This window comes from Sebastes fasciatus, chromosome 7, assembly GCF_043250625.1.
Source record: "Sebastes fasciatus isolate fSebFas1 chromosome 7, fSebFas1.pri, whole genome shotgun sequence".
Classification (NCBI taxonomy): domain Eukaryota; kingdom Metazoa; phylum Chordata; class Actinopteri; order Perciformes; family Sebastidae; genus Sebastes; species Sebastes fasciatus.
The window spans coordinates 3618380-3632849 of record NC_133801.1 but is presented as its reverse complement, the minus strand read 5'-3'; the positions used below and the strand labels follow the sequence as shown (position 1 = coordinate 3632849).

The window sequence follows — 14470 nt, the reverse complement described above, 5'->3', positions numbered from 1 at the left end:
AATTACTGAGGAAATGATGTTCATGTTTAATAAACACGCTCAATATCTCTCAGTAAACTACTGTAACCCGTCCTGGGTTCAACTAACTGGGTTCACTTAATGAAACAATACACTGGACGGTAGACGATATAGCAGGTCCAGTAGCAACCGCTGCTCTTTTATGTTTGGCAAGCTACAACACAACAGCTCGAAAGCAGTGAAAGCGACCTTCGGACACCAGTAAAACGTTCGCCTACAAAGAGCCGTACAAAAATAAAACTATTTCTATTCTATTGTCATATTTAATGTCCGAAATGTCCTGTGTTGAACAATACAAAAATTATAAATATGCACACTATTATAACTGTTTACTTATTTGTTAAACTTTTTTTTGCCCAGCTGCTTCCCAGAGGAGCATAAAGTGAGCTATGGACATAAATGGAAGTTAGAAAAATCTTACTACTAGTAAGAATTTAAGTGTCTGTAGTACATCTACTACAGAGAGGTGAGCTGCCGTCTGTGTTACACCAGCCAAGCTTACCTGTTAGCGTCGTGTCTGAGTCGCTCCTCTCACAGAAAGGCAAAGAGGCAGCTTCAACCTGCAGCCTGCACACAAACACAGAGTGACGGCTGTTATTACACGCTGTTCATCAGCTCAATGTTACCTGGAATATTACGCTCATGTTGCGTCAGTATAGCAGTACAGGTGTTGTCATTGACATATCTGTCATTTACAGGGAACAAAATGCTAGCAGGCTAGAAAAGATTAACCGTATTTCCTGGGTTGTTAACATTTTATGACCCTTAATCAAATCCCATTTTTATAGTCCTGCCGGCAACAGCGTTGAAAGAGGACGTGACAGTGACGGCACTTAAAATGTCACTCTGAAACATGAATGACAGGATTTCAACTAGGGCTGTTAAACATTAAAATAGTTAATAAGAAATTAATCTCACATTTTTTATCTGTGCAAAATGTACCTTAAAGGGAGATTTGTCAAGTATTTAATACTCTTATCAACATGGGAGTGGACAAATATGCTGCTTTATGCAAATGTATGCATATATTTATTATTAACAACACAAAACAATGACAAATATTGTCCAGAAACCCTCACAGGTACTGCATTTAGCATAAAACAATATGCTCAAATCATAACATGGCAAACTGCAGCCCAAAAGGCAACAGCAGCTGTCAGTGTGTCATTGTGCTGACTTGACTATGACTTGCCCCAAACTGCATGTGGGAGACTCGTGGGTACCCATAGAACTCATTTACATTCACATATCTGGAGGTCAGAGGTCAAGGGACCCCTTGGCCATGCCAGTTTAGCGTAAATTCGTACCGTAATTTAGCCTCCTTCGTGACAAGCTAGCATGACATGGTTGGTACCGATGGATTCTTTAGGTTTTTCTAGTTTCATATGATAACAGTATCTTCACTCTAGCCTCAAAACTGAGCCTACTACAACCTAACAAATTGCCAGTTGTGTTAATGCAGCCCTAGTTAAAGTACATTCACATTAGTGAGGACAGGGCTTCTCTCCGTCTTTCTGCCTCTCTTAGCAGAAGGGGTCCACATGCCATCAGACAAACAAACAGTCTGCCGTCTCATAAGTGAGGAGGAAGCTGTTTGTGTGTTCACAGCGTGTTGGTGTCATCGGGGGCTCAGACGAGGATGAACAGGTGAAGGTTTGAGAGAGAGAGAGAGAAACAGGGAGGACAAACAGAAGGAGGGCAGGAGGAGGTGAGAGTGACAGCCCTGCAGCTGTCCACACATTTACACCTTACTGTGAGAAAACACACACACACACACACACACACACACACACACACACACACACACACACACACACACACACACACACACACACACACACACACACACGGTGTAATGCCAACAGCCATACGGGTAGTGCTAATGTAGCTCTAGATTATGGCTTATTAAAGTGTTGCTAAACTCTCATTAGTGCAGGCTAATGCGACATGTTGCCAGCTGTGTGTGTAGCTTTAGGTGGTGTAAGTGTTATTTCACCTGTGTTGCTTACACACACACACACACACACACACACACACTCACTCACACACACACAAACACACCTGTTCACAACTGGCATTAACATGCGTCTTGAGTGATCACAAGTGGACAGCTCTACAAATGCACTCAAGACGCACTGAGGTTCCGCAGTGCAATCCGATCGCTCAGACCACATTTAAAGGTTCTTTCAGCAGTGTGTATGCGATTGTAGGGCTGTGCAATTAATCAGATTTCAATTTCAATTACGATTTTGGCTTCCAACGATTATGAAAACAAGATAAATCGACATGAAACGATTATTGTGACACTTTCCGTTTTTCAATGACGCTCTCGTTTTGTCTTGTGTTATAAATCCAGCGCACCCCTTTCCTTATCACCGGTGCACTTTCTCCCTCCTCGGCGCATCAGGGGCGGCTGCTCCGTGTAGGAGTATCCCCTCGTGGGAATTCTCCCCGGCACTCTGACCGGCTCTAGGTCGGCTTGGAAATGCCCGGCCTCGCCGCTTAGTGCTCGCTGTGTTCTCTCTCCCTGCGGGGTGGGACGGAGCTCCCTGCTCCTGGCTCGACCCCCCACCGGGGCTGGACTGTGTGAGTGCAGTGATGTTGGCAAACCACCGTCTCGTTTATCATGCATTGCCGTCATCACCATTCATATCTATACAACCAATGTGTTCATGATTAAACTGTTTACTAGAGCAGAGAGTTCTTCATAGATCTAGCCTCTTAATTTTGCTCTCAAAGTGCACCAGATTGATGTATTTCACTTTTTAATGTAGGCTACAATAATTTCTTTCTAAATGCATCTTTCCAGAGTCAATGAGTAATCGTGTTGATATTGACCAAAATAATCGTGATTATGATTTTTGCCATAACCAAGCAGCCCTACGTGAATGTGTCCTAGGCCAGGTTCACATTGAAGGACCGCCTACTCAACTGGCGTCCTCTGCGTAAGAGGAAGTACGTACTCATTTGCGTGCCAATGGCGTCATGTTAAAGTGCGGCAACAGCGATGTCTGAAAAACTTTTGAAAGCTTCTCCTCCTCCTCCTCCACGGGAAGTTGCTGCAAACGGAAATGATGTACGTGTTTATAGAGCAGGGAAGTGAGATCCGATCACAAATCACCCCCGGGTCCAGACCTTTGAATCCGTCCACTTCACCGAGGGGCGGGACTAACGCCGTTGTTAAGCTGTAATGAAGCATTGTCAAACTGTGCACCGTAGACGGCAGGTCTTCTCAGTAGCACCCGATATTGTAGATTGTATTTACTTCACTACGCTCCTCTCCAGCAAAACCAGTGGATACGCATCAGTGTCGACTTAATGGCTGACAGATTCAGGCGGATACGTTGGTCTCTAGTGACTGGTTAAGAAATTCAGGTGTGATCTGACCTACTTAGAGGTGTCCACTTGTGATCGGATCACTAAGACGCAAGTCAATGCCAGGTGTGAACAGGCTCAGAGTGCGTTGCTAATCATAGATGTACATTCACTCACTAAAGCTACAGGTACAGGTGAGATGCAGGTCTCTCACACAGACATACAACTTATTATCTGATGGACTGATTTAGGCTCACTTACAGTATTCTCCCATCATGCAGTACAGTGGGGAAGTCAACTAAATGGACGCTAGAATCATTTAATTCTTCTTCTTTTGGGGACAAAAGTATTTCAAGTACAAATAAAACATTTGGTGTCTGAATTATACGTTGTTTTTTTTTAATCTCTGTTAAAATGGTTATTATTGAAGGAAAGAAGAAGAACATCAATATAACAGCTGATTACAAACTAATATATATTTCAACTCATCAATCATAAATGCCTGTGGTTCATAGGAAACTAAGGTTTCTGCGGGCAGCCATATTGAATCTCCTTAACCTCCTTCACAAGCCTGTTGGTAGTTGTATATGTAAACGTGTGGAACGATACCATGACAACATCACATCATCACAGAACATGACTCCACTGAAAGTTGATGAAGGATAATATTTAATTATTACTCAGCCCTAACATGTCATTAAAGTTGTTCCGGTAGTACCAGTATTGAAAATGTGTCCAATACTGCCCAAAATTCTGTATCGGCGAGTACGCCAGTCTATGCACCGATCCGATACCATCATTTATTAACCCAGAAGAAAATCAACTTCTTTGCGGCTCAAAAACTGTTTCACCGTGGATGTATCATGGTTGCCACTGGCAACTACTGATTTAGATAGGGAAGCACCGATACCGATACCAGTATCGTGTCCGATACTGTGCTCATGTACTCGTACTCACCACACGGCTCCAATACAACGGCACCGATACCACTTTAAGGCAGCTTGACGTTAACCTTTCGTCACCATCTTTCGGGTCCTATCGCATGCGCTAACGCTCCACCTCCCCAACAGTGCGAGCGAGACGGGCCAGTGGTGCGCCCGACCCCGCGGGGCCGGGATCCCACCTGAGCTGGCGCGCGCTGGCCCTCACTTTCATTGCGCCACGGGGTTTTGCTTGCACCCTCTGACTCTGACGCGTGCGTTAGACTCCTTGGTCCATGTGTCAAGACTGGTCGGGTGGGTTGCAGACATCGCCGCAGACCCTTGGCACCTTTTACTTGAGCCGAGCCCCACCCCGGGGGCACGACGCGGTTGGGGCAAGCACCTCGCCCCGAGCCTTTCCAAGCCGACCTAGAGCCGTAGAGTCGGATGCGGGACTCCCCAGCCTGCCGTGTGTCGCTCACACCCTCCAGCTGGCTGTTAACGAGGGTCTTTTGACACAGAGAAGTACTCGTATCGGTACTCGGTATCGGCGAGTACCCAAATGTAAGTACTTGTACTTTTACTCGGTCTGAAAAAAGTGGTATCGGTGCATCCCTAGTTTTAGAGCAGCGAAGAAGAACTGATTGCAGGTAGTTTGTCATATGATGATAGCAAAAAAACAGCAGTGAGGTGCTAGTGGAGAGTGTAACAGTAGTCAGAGCGAGGAAATGTCAGCCATCTGGCAATATTTCACAGTGGAAAATCCAACAAGCTGTTAAATAATAATAATAATAACAACCACTGCCATACATTCACCTTCACTGCCATCATTGGCAACCATTATATTATTAGAACACATCGGGGAGGTTTAACTCAAAATTAGCTTTGACTCTTCAAGTCAAGACTGAAACATCAACAACCACAACAACATGAAGATCAGCCTGAAAATCCAACATGTTGCTCTTTATGTTTCCCCCCGACCATCTTTATCTGTGAGGTGAAACACACACAAACAATAAGTCACACTACTTGTGCGTGTAATGTGCTTGGCAGACAAATGTGAGAGTAATTGTGTTTCATGGCTGCGAGCCTAATTATTCTTGCTGAGCACGCCGATATATCTGATGAACGCTGACAAGCAAGCTGGCGGAGACGCACACATGGAAGTATGTCGGATTCTTACACTAAAGGTCTTATATTTTTGAAGGTCTTGCGGCGACGATAGCTTATAATGTAGAGTAATATTTAGGAAGGTTATCAGTGTGAATTAGGGCTGCAACTAATTATTGTTTCCATTATCGATTAATCTGCCGAATGTTTTCTCAATGAATTGATTGTTTGGTCAATAAAATATCAGAAAATTGTGTAAAATGTTCATCACAGTTTCCCAGAGCCCACGTTAAAGTCTGAACATGAACTGCTTTTGTTCGTCCAACACTCCAATACCAAAAGATATTCAATCTTCAATCAGAGAGGACAAAAAACAACAACAAATGAATTCAACAATTGATCGATTATGGTTTGAATGCCTGATCTTTGGAAAATATACCAAACCCTAGCTCTTTGGTATCAATAATACAGTTGATTTCATGCTTTGTGACACATCAAAATGTATTAAAACCGGACACCGATTACTGTAACAAATATTTATTCATATGAGAACGCGAGTGCATGTAGAGGGCAAGCTGACGTGCTTGACTGGCCATATTTAAAATTTGCAGAGTGTGTTGGCGAGGGAGGAGGGTGTTGTTCTCGTCTCGCTGTTAAACCGGAGGTGAGAACGCAGCATGAAACACCCCCCTGGGGAAGGAACAAGATAGGAGAGAGAGACAGAGGGAATGAGAGGGATGGATTGTGGCCTGAGAGTGATAAAGCTGAGAAATAAAATCAGGACAGAGGCAGAGAGAGATTCTGGAAACAAATCTGACAAAATCAATCTCCAAGAGAGAGAGAAGAAGACACAGTGACACCAGTGACACAGAAAGAAGGAGAGAGGGAAAGAGATGAATTACAAAAAGGGTGACAGAAAATAAAATATAACATCCTTCCAGACGCAACTTTTTATTTATGATGGGATTTTTTTTTGTTAAAATTACAAACCTAAAAGTTTTTACACATATAAACATTTTTCAATTGTTTTTTATTATACGGCTGTATTGAATACTAAATTCTGATTGTTCAATCACGGCGTTCTGCGGTCTGTAATTTCTGTATAACAGACCGTTGCTATGTATAGCAGACCGTTGCTATGTATAGCAGACCGTTGCTATGTATAACAGACTGTTGCTATGTATAGCAGACCGTTGCTATGTATAACAGACCGTTGCTATATATAGCAGACTGTTGCTATGTATAACAGACTGTTGCTATGTTTAACAGACCGTTGCTATGTATAGCAGACCGTTGCTATGTATAACAGACCGTTGCTATGTTTAACAGACCGTTGCTATGTATAGCAGACTGTTGCTATGTATAACAGACCGTTGCTATGTTTAACAGACCGTTGCTATGTATAGCAGACCGTTGCTATGTATAACAGACCGTTGCGACGTCGGTGGGAAAACTAGGATCAACATCGACCGGACCTTCGATTCATGGAGGGACCTTCGTTTGGGTTTAGGTATCAAAACACCAAGCAGGCAAAATTTCCTATTGGATAGGTAAGCTAACATTACTGCCAAGCATGTTAAATATACAGTGATATTGTGGCTTTAGCTGCTAATGTTGCTAACGTTAATCAACATGATACCTGTCAATCACGTTCAGTCTCCCGTATGTCGCCTCACTGTTTTGACTAATGCTCGCTTGCGTCTACTTAGTGCGAGCACAAGCGCGAGCAACAGGACGCTGACTGTCGTTGACTTAACGGCCACAGGTGTCACTGTTAACAAGCAACTTCTGATTCTTACATAAAGCCCCTTTAAGATTCCCATGAAATCTAAACCCTGTTTTAGATGCTATTTATGGAGACTTTTTTTCTTCATATTTTACATTCTGTAATGCTCTTCTCTCTACATCATAGTTTTTATTGTTAGTGGCGGAGTCCAACATTCCCGTGCTGGATAGAGATTAACCTCATACCTAACCACACTAAGCCAACATTACCTGCTGCTGCTTCACATTAAAAGCATTCACCTAAACACCCGATACACTGTTTTAATGAAATAAGCCAACTTCATTCATTCTGAAATAGTTTCCTTGTGCTTTAAATGTGAGAAGAGATAGAAAGTGAGAGAATCCGTCTGGCTAAAATAGCAGAGAGAAGAAAATATAACTAGTAGAAGGAAGGAAGTGGATGAGAGAGGCTTCCTCTGTTTGACAGTGAGAGAAATGAAGGGGTATTTATAGATAATAATATTATAGTTGCTTCACTGGTTACGTCAGATAGAAGAGAGGAGTGAACATGGGATGAAGAGGTGAGGAATAGGATGAAAAAAGGGCCATGCAGACATGTGGGTCATGGAGGAAGGAAGGATTGAAGTATAAAAGAGAGGGATGGGGATGAAAAGGAGGAGGGAGAGAAGAGTGAAGAGGAGGAGGAGAAGGGAAGGGAGCCGGATGAAGAGTAGAAGGACAAGGAGTGACAGATGAAGAGGAGGATAGCAACAAGGAGAGAGAGAGAAGGTGCAAGGAAAGAGAGAGGGATGAAGAGGAGGCAGAAACACCAGGCTGATCTCAGGAGAGAGAGACAAAGTGTTTTGCAGTCGCTGCGTGATATCTGTAAAAATTATATCATGATGTTGGCATTTGGAAACATCGTGTGCATCATTACACCGTTGGAAGTCCCCTCCTTGCCACTGACAGAGAAATTAAACATTTATATATGTCACTGCAGAGCCAGATCATTCATCATTATTATTATTATTATTATGATTATTATTATCTGGGGCTGCAACTACTGACTATTTCCATTATTGATTAATCTGCTGATGTCAGACTATATTGCTCTGAGCAATTATGTTGTCTTCAAATTGCCAGTAGTCAAAATACAAATCATATAAAATCATGAATCATTAAATGAACTGAGACAGTTCAACAGAAAATCCTCCCGTCTGAGAAGCTTGGCTGTCATGTAACACTGTGGGGACGTCGACTAAATGGAAGTTTGTATCATTTCATTCTTTAAGGCAATTGATCTTTGTGAAGTTGTAGCGGGCTCAGTTTTAAAGCTAGAGTGAAGCATCATATTAAACTAAAAAAACCTGATGAATCCATCGGTACCAACCATGTCATACTAGCTTGTTGTGAAGGAGGTCAAATAACGCTCAAAACTTACGCTAAATATATTGATCCTGGCATTTAAAAGGAACTGTTTGTAAGAATCAGAAATGTCTTGTTAACAGCAACACCTGTGGCCGATAAGTCAACTAAAGTCAGTGTCCTGTTGCTCGGGCTCGCGCTTGTGCTCGCTCTACATAGACATGAACGAGCATCGCTCAACACAGTGAGGCGACACACGACAGCTAAAACCACAATATCACTCTATATTTCAGCTGCTTGGCAGTAATGTTAGCTGACCAGACCAAGGTCTCTCCATGAATCAATGCTGATCCTAGTGTTGGCTTTTCCTGCCTCAGCCTCCCGACCGCGGCCGGAGGGAACAGGGGAGACGCCAGAGTTTTGGTCGGAGACGATAACATTTCTCTCTGCAGAGCCCCGTCACTTCACAAGACACGGGAAACCTCTGTTGGTCTGGAGGAGCTGCAGCAGTTATTTCTGCACAAATGTCCACTGAACATTCACTAGATATTCTCAGAGCTACTAACTCTTCTGCAGTGTGTAGTGTGCGCGCATGCATGTGAGAGCGGAGCGAAAGAGCGAGAATGAGCGTGGTGTGTGAGTGAAGGCAAGCAGGCAGAGGAGCAGAGTACAGCAGAGACTGCGGCCCTGGAGACCAAAGCTATGGTCTCCACCGCGTCCTCCGACCGCGGCCAACACTGTTTTGTAAGACGGGCTTCACTAGATAGAACTTTGTGGTTTTGGTGCTTCCATTTAGTTTGTGTTGGAGTCTGAGTCTGAACAGCATAGCCACAGGCGAGCGCGTATGGGACACCAACCCACAATGATTTATACGCGTAAGAAGTTACAAACAGTCCCTTTAAAAAATCTATCTCAAAATTGTAAAAAAAATAAATAAATCGTGATACATAGTTCAACCGGTTTTTCCCCACCCCTAGTGTGAACCCATTCACCCTGACCACGTGTTTGTGTGTTGACCAAACACCGTTACGGGAGACAGGGTCACCTCTGTCATGTGGTAAAAACACACACTCGTGTGTTCATCTCCCAGCAGACACACACACTATCCAACAAAAGTATTATATCATGCACACACTATGCACGCAGTATCTCTCTATGGATGAAGGCTGCAGGGTGTGAATGCAATACTTCAACACTGAAATATTTACACACACACACACACACACACACACACACACACACACACACACGGTTGATCAGAGTATAGACTGCAGGACTGAGGTGTGACAGACAACCTTCCTCTTCCCTTCACTTCATTTATGATTCATTTTTATCTCTCACATATTCACAGTGAGTTTTAGCTGCTGGTGTGTGTGTGTGTGTGTGTGTGTGTGTGTGTGTGTGTGTGTGTGTGTGATACAGGGAAAGGGCAGATTAAAAGTAAAGAAGTGTATGTGTGTGTGTTACTGGAAGGTGTGGCTGGTCCCAATGAGTGGGTGGTTCCTCCACCATATGGTCTCTGGGCTCCACACACAAACACACACACACACACACGCACAAACACACGCACACACACGTATGATGTCAGCCCTCAAGAAGCTGAGATTTGGCTTCGACCATCTTCACCATCAGCCGACCTCACACATATTTTCATATTCAGGTTCTTTATTCAGGGCTCATCTAGGGACGCTCATTTTGAAAAATGTTCTTAGCCGATAATTGACCCTCGTTAACCGATTATTAACCGTTAACCAACAAGATTTGTGCCTCGTACCAGCTGCAGGAGTACAACAGATATTCGTTGATGGGAGTCACCAGTTCACCGTCCGGGAGCGTTAACTTAGCAGCTACGATGCTGCGTGTAGTGTCGCGGACATGCAGCCACTTTCCCAGTAAAAGTCTCCACCGCATATTTAGTTTAGTTTAGCAGGTCGTCAGCTGTGTGTCTGCCCGGCGGAACTTTAGCGAGTGGCCAACAAACAGTGTGTGTGTTTGTGCTACGTTAGCAGCTCTAGCATTACCGGATGCTTCGTGCTCGCCGCCGCACACGTAGTCTGAGTAACTTTAGTGAGTTTCCAACAGACCGTGTGTGTGTGTTGGTGGTGAGTGTGAGGTTGTTGGTGGCGTTCTAGCTGTGAACGTAGGTGTAGCAGTATGTGTACAGTTTATTTGTCGGTGAATAAATGCTAAGAAACTACAACTCCTCCGCTCCGCTCAAGCGAGCCAGAGACCGGAGCCGACTTCCTGTATCCTGCAACTCCGGCTCCGCTTCTTAAGATGGGCTGTTAAGGTGGACCAGCTTTTATATTCATATTCATATTCCAACGATGTAATCCACCAAATCACACTTCAGGATAATCTCTTACGAATTATGAAATTCGGATGACAAAAAACTGATTTATTAAAAACGGCGTATGCAAAAGTAGCCGACTGGGCTGCTGGAGAAGTAAAGAAGATATCGGATGATTAATCGACTTATCAACTTTTTCCTGCTCCAAACTATCGTTATTATTTCGGCCTTTAAAAATCCACTTTGGGTCGACCTGTATTTTGTGTGGTGTTTCTAATGTCTGTGAATGTCTGTGTTGAGCTAACCTGCAGTAAAAACGGACAGTAAACAGCTTCCGACTGCAGCAAACACACAGATCATCACTAACAATAAACAAATCAAATTACACTCATGTTATCCCTGAATGGAGCTCCACCTGTAAAAGCTTCTTCCTCTCCGGACTCCTAAATGAAACTGAAGCAGATCCAGTCAGGTGGAGTATTTTAATCCTCTCTCCAGGTCTGATTATCATAATTACACCAACAGTATTAGTGATCCTGAACCATGCTATTAACAGCTTAGAGATGCGCCTCCTTTCATCTGCCTTCACATCAATGAAGTGGATAAAATACTTAAAGAACTAGGCTCACAGCTTTCATCTGGATGTCGTCTGTTTGGTGGAGGGAAGAGGAGAGAACATGCAGTTGTGTGCTGTCGGGGTTCGTCTAGACGCCGCGTTCAGCAGCTCCAGCAGCCTTCCAGGCAGACAGACTATCCATTATTCAGCTGCTGGCAGGCTTCTGGCTGCTCCACAGCAAATATCGCTATTTCTGTTGATACTGTGGGTGAGTGTCTACACTGCAAAGAAAAATATACTAGCTACTAGCTAACTATCTAGGGCTGTCAATCAATTAAAATATTGAATCGCAAAGTATTTCTTATCTGTCTAAAATGTACCTTAAAGGGAGATTTGTCAAGTATTTATTACTCTTATCAACATGGGAGTGGGCAAATATGCTGCTTTATGCAAATGTATGGATGTATTTATTACTGCAAATCAATTAACAACACAAAACAATGACAGATATTGTCCAGAAACCCTCACAGGTACTGCATTTAGTATAAAAAATATGCTCAAATCATAACATGGCAAACTGCAGCCCAACAGGCAACAACAGCTGTCAGTGTGTCAGTGTGCTGACTTGACTATGACTTGCCCCAAACTGCATGTGATTATCATAAAGTGGGCATGTCTGTAAAGGGGAGACTCGTGGGTACCCATAGAACCCATTTACATTCACTGATCTGGAGGTCAGAGGTCAAGGGACCCCTTTGAAAATGGCTATGCCGGTTTTTCCTCGCCAGCTACAACCCAAAAACTCGTAAGTTACATTATTGCGTTAAAGAAATTAGAATGAGTCATTTACTTCATTGACTGTAGAAATCTGCCAGTGAATAGTTGCACCTGATATCTGCAGTTAATTATGTTACAGAAATCCTCCTCCTCACCACAACACTGCTGATTCTGCACAAATCTGCCAATAGTTTCCTGCTGAGGGTTAGATAGAAAGATTGAAACCACTCTTATGTCTGTTGTACCATATGAATATGAAGCTACAGTCAGCAGCCAGTTAGCTTAGCTTAGCACAAAGACTGGAAACAGGGGGAAACAGCTAGCCTGCCTCCGTCCATCTGCCTACCAACACCTCTAAAGATCATGAACAAGATATATGTTGTTTGTTTTAGAAACAAAACTACCTTCAGGTAACGTAAAAATGTGAAAGGCTCTCTTTAAAGCCAGTGTTTGGTTTGTCTGTAAAAGAACGTAAATTGCCAAGAAGTGAAAGTCAATTGTTCGTTCCACTGCGCCCAGCAGAAGAGCTACGCTTCCCCCATGTTGGACTGAAAGCGACTACCGGACGCCAGTAAAACAAAATTATTTCTATTCCATTGTAATTTCTACCGAAATGATAAAATATATATATATAATATTATAAATATAATGAACGTTTTCAGTCCAAAATGGCAACAAAAAAAAACACTGGAGTTTTGTCTCTTTGCTTCTATCCTCTGTGTGTCCGTTCTGGGCTGCATGGCGGTGCAACATGGCGGTGCAACATGGCGGACTCTATGAAGAGGAGCCGCTCCCAATGCAGGTATAAACGGCTCATTCCAAGCTAACGAAAACACAGATTCTCAGTTTCAGGTGATTATACACTAATGAAAACATAATTTGGAATATTATATTCCATTTCTACTAATAGATCCCCTGAAATGCTACACACTGGTCCTTTAACGGTGGGAAGAACGGTTTCACAAAACCACTCAAGCATGGGCTAAACACTGCAAAGGAAACAACTTTGTTCCCATCTCTTTTGCAGAATTATACAACTGGAACTAAAATAAATGACTGAATTAATATGGAAATTAGGCACCATTGTATCTTTCTCTCTGTGTGTGTGTGTGTGTGTGTGGCAGTAGCTCATATTGTAGGTCATCAGGTCAAAGTAAACTGTCTCGGGGTTAAAAATAACTTCAATGACAGGTGAGACAGAGCCCAAAGACTTGCCAAAAGGAACACATTCCCAGGATAACATACACACACACACACACACACACACACACACACACACACACACACACACACACACACACACACACACACACACACACACACACACACACACACACACACACACACACACACACACACACACACACACACACACACACACACACACACACACACACACACACACACACACACACACACACACACACACACACACACACACACACACACACACACACACACACACACACACACACACACACACACACACACACAGTCCTCTTTGCCAATCCCAAAGCCACAGGAGCCAAATGGGTCATTAACCCCTCCCGGCCTTCCTCTCCCTCCTTCATGCTGCTGAGGTGTCAAAGCGACAACTGGGTGGCCTGGTGCTTCACGTGGGGTCATAAAACACTCCTCTAGCCACGCCCAGATCTCCATGGCAACCGCTGTGCCCGCTCAGACAAACCAGGAAGTCCATTTTTGCTTTTGCAGAGTTTGAAACACTTCTGACACGAGCAGGTAATCACGTTCAGCTGTAACTGGGGTTTAATAAACAAGCAACGCTGGGGTATCAATTAGAATTGCACTATGGATCCACCGATACCGGATCAGATATCTGGCCGATACTGAGTCAAATAGCTGGATCGGGTATCGGTGACAATGGGGCCGATCTTTTCAATTCAATTCTATGTTTATATACTTTATACATTATATAATGGAATTTTAATTCCTATTTAAGTTTTGACCTATTTCTTGCTGCATTAAAAAGGTTTACACCTGAATTGTAATTGATGTAAATAATTCCTGTTTATTTTAGATTTTTGTTTTTACCAAGTTGCTGGTGTACGATTTATTATTAAATAATAACTAATAATTCAGTAAAATTATATCTATGTATTCATTTGTTACATTTAGTTTTACAAAGTTAAGAGAGCAATGTTTAAGTCCGGCCTGATGTTGCCTTACACATAACAGAATGATCCCAGTCACTTCCACACAACGAGGTATACTTATTGATTAAACCGTGGTATCGGATCGGTACTCGGTATCGGCCGATACCCAAAGCCCAGGTATCTCTATCGGTATCGGGACTGAAAAAGTCGGATCGGTGCATCCCAAAACTGCCCCAATGGATCCATCATCATTACAAAATGGAGATCCCGAAGATCCCAG

The 14470-nt window shown here is 43.2% G+C and overlaps 1 protein-coding gene across 2 annotated transcripts in view; it reads right to left on the bottom strand.

Annotated features, from left to right (window-relative positions):
- pak1 (p21 protein (Cdc42/Rac)-activated kinase 1) overlaps positions 1-14470 on the bottom strand; it is a 64750-nt gene that overhangs the window by 46887 nt on the left and 3393 nt on the right. For both annotated transcript variants that reach the window (XM_074641047.1, XM_074641048.1), the window contains exon 2: positions 521-585. The gene's annotated coding sequence lies outside the window, so the exon portion shown is untranslated. The remainder of the gene's footprint in view (positions 1-520; positions 586-14470) is intronic.